The following is a 3,516-nucleotide window of genomic DNA, read 5'->3' on the forward strand; positions in this document are numbered from 1 at the left end:
ACTTAAGTGGCAATATACTACACTATATATATATATATATATATATATATGTGTGTGTGTATCTACACACACATACACACACACACACACACACATATATATATATATATACAAGGGGTGCTGAAAGATTCCTGGTTTTGAGACATGTGTGATCTTAGTGCTGTACTTGCGCTATACAAAAACACAACTTAGGTTTCATGGCATGGGAGCCATTTTCACACTTTTACACTGAAAGTATTTACAAAAGCTTTAACACTTAAGGAAAAGAGGGCATAACTTATTAAAATTACCAGTTTCACCCCTTTTTTTCCCCTTCAGTGTTGAGGTTAATGTTGGTAAGAAGCTTTTGACCCTTTTATAGACACAATTTCCACCAAGTCATCAATACAGGAAGGTTTTTAAAAAGCTATAGAAACCAGCCGCAGTTGTTCCACCAAGATGTAAATATTTATTCCCAGGAAACCAATCGAACATGATGTTCTGGATTGTTCGTGATCGTTCATCCAACTATGCAATGAAGTGAAATTTACCTCAAACATACCACATCCACCACATCACTTCCATCAGACATGGGGAATGGTTGAAGACAAAAATTCAATGAACCGTTTTATAACTTCAACACCATCTTCAGGTACATCATGGCCAACCATATTTGGAAACTGAGGAGCTCAGTACAGATATTTGGTATCAGATGGAAAAATTCTTGAAACATCCAAAACTGTATGCCAATGGAACAAGGAAAGGCCAACGTTTTATCCTTGGCATACAGTTGACTACCCTCCAGTTTAAACAGACATTTACATTACACCCCTGTCTATAATCTAGATACTGCCCTCTCTCTTACATAAACATATTTTCAGACAGAAATATTACTCACGAAATATCCTTTATACAAATCAACGGAACTTCTCCTGTTAGACAACACATTGCAAATCCGGCAAAATTCAGCATTTTTCTATCACTTTACGAATTCGCTTTTTTCTTCCCTTGCAAATGAACTTGCAATCTAAGGGAAGTAACTTGCCTGACAAGATTGTGAGTAACGGCTCTTAGTTAACACTTAGGCTCTCTTCTTTTTCTCTGATTTTCTCTTTTTTCTTTGGCCTAACGAATTGGATGATGAACAGAGTTGGCGTTTATTACAAACTGTAAATAGCTGATGTGCCATTAAACTTGAGTAACGTGGGGTTATTTTAAGTACAGCGTAAAACCTCTTGTATATCTGTGTGTGTTTGTGCGCAGTAATACATCAGACTTTTGATCTTATATATACACAATATATATATATATATATATATATACACATACACAATATATATATACACAATATATATATATATATATATATATATATATATATATATATATATATACATACACAATATATATACACAATATATATATATATGTATAATGCAGTAGGATTGACAAAAGAAATTAATGCAACAACAGCTAACTTAAACAGAGACTCTGTGAGGTTAAAAGCATCGTCAGAAACCTGGAGAAAAACACTTGGGGCACCAAAGTGTGAGTTAAGAAAAAGAAGACCGCCAAATTTTGTATTGTCCTTAAAGACTTGCAGGATGCCATTGAAGCAACAGCTTGAACCAATGACCATAATTAGAGGCTGTAGGTTGATTTGGTGAGAACCCATCTCCACTCTTTGTAATTCACTGAGTTCACTCAGGCATTGGGTGAATTGAGAAATTACAGGTAAACTGAACAAAGAAGGAAGAACCATCATTTACGAAGACCAGAATAGAATCTAGTGGAGTGCCTTTGTTGATTCTGGATGAATACCTTACATGGTATACACAACCAACTCTGTCCAAAAGAAAGTTCTTTGTAGCATTGCAAGGGATAGAGATGCAGCTCTCACAGTTTTAACCTTCCATGCTTTACATATATGTCCAAATGAATTGACCATGTGAATAAACACACACACACATGTATGTGTGTGTGTGTGTGTGTGTGTATATTTATGCATATATACACTTATACACTAGTTTATCAAAGTGTTTGTGTCATCATCGTCTTCATCATCTAACATCCACTTTCTCTTGCTTGCATGGGTCAGATGGAATTTGTTGAGACAGATTTTCTATGGCTGGGTGCCCTTCCTGTCACCAACCCTCACATTCTTTCCAAGTAAGGTTTTGGATGGAAGACTGGGTATGAATAACCTGGTTTCGATGGTTATGATGGTTGTATAACAACCATTACATGATGTCAAACAAACACAAAGGCCAAACAAACTGGTGCTCCATTGGTTATGCCGACTCGTATTCCACTTGATCCGATCAATGGAACAGCCTGCTCGTGAAATTAACATACAAGTGGCTGAGTACTCCACAGACATGCATGCCCTTAATATAGTTCTCCTGGAGATTCAGCATGACACAGAGTGTAGTAACGCTGGCCCTTTCAAATACAGGTGAGTGGACTGGAGCAATGTGGAATAAAGTATTGATGGGTTTATGTTCTTGTAAAAAGAGACTGATAGAAGTACCAGACTTTAAAAAAGAGAAATAAGGATTGGGTTTAATTCCTTCGACTAAAAGTTCTTTGAGGTGATGCCCCAGCATTGCCACAGTTGAATACATTACTATTTCTTGGTTAATTTTATCGTCTGTTATATCCACACTGGCATGGGTTGGGAGGATACTTATTTGAAACTATACGATTGGATACTCTACCTGTTCCCAACCCTTACCAATTTATCGATTAAGGGATTTACGTTTTATTCATCTCGAATTGGAAAGCATGGAACTGGGGAATGTATTGTTCATGGGAATGTTAACATTCACTCTCTCACACACGCATCAAAATGTAGAAAACGGATTCCATACGCATCCCGTCTACCATTTCCACTTGTGTTGTACACATATTTCATAGGTTTTTAGCTGTGTTATCTCCCTTGCCTCACGCCCCCCACTTTTTTGTTGTTGTTTGTGTGTAGTCTCCCTTAGAATATTCTTTTCTTTTCTACTCTAGGCACAAGGCCCGAAATTTGGGGGGAGGGGGGGCAGTCGATTAGATCGACCCCAGTACGCAACTGGTACTTAATTCTCCCTTAGACTATTATGTCAGAGATAATTTCAGTTTTAAAGATAACAGTTTCAATTCTGTTCACTCTTTTTTTCATCTTTGTTTCCTCATAATGGTGGTTGGGGTGGATGAGGGTGAAGGCGACCGCGTGTTTTAGCCCCTGATCAACCATGACCCTTTATCATAGACGTTCCAGGCATGACCCTTTATCATAGACGTTCCAGGCATGACAATCCCATCTTTGTTTTCTTCTGGACACTGTGAACCAAGAATTCCATATTCCACATGATGATGATGGTGGTGGTGCATGTAATGACAATGAAGTAATGACTTGTTTAGCCTCAGGTCAACTCAGATCAACTATACCTATGATCAAAAGACAGTCCAGCTTTGACCATCTCATCATTTTTATTTTACAATTATGGTATTCAGTAATCTCTCGACTGACATAGGTGTTACATTCCAAAC

General features: G+C 37.5%; 1 protein-coding gene across 1 annotated transcript in view; it reads left to right on the forward strand.

Annotated features, from left to right (window-relative positions):
• Positions 1-3,516, forward strand: part of LOC106869078 (inositol polyphosphate 5-phosphatase K) — a 41,795-nt gene that overhangs the window by 31,692 nt on the left and 6,587 nt on the right. The window lies entirely within an intron of this gene.

This window comes from Octopus bimaculoides, chromosome 25, assembly GCF_001194135.2.
Source record: "Octopus bimaculoides isolate UCB-OBI-ISO-001 chromosome 25, ASM119413v2, whole genome shotgun sequence".
NCBI lineage: Eukaryota > Metazoa > Mollusca > Cephalopoda > Octopoda > Octopodidae > Octopus > Octopus bimaculoides.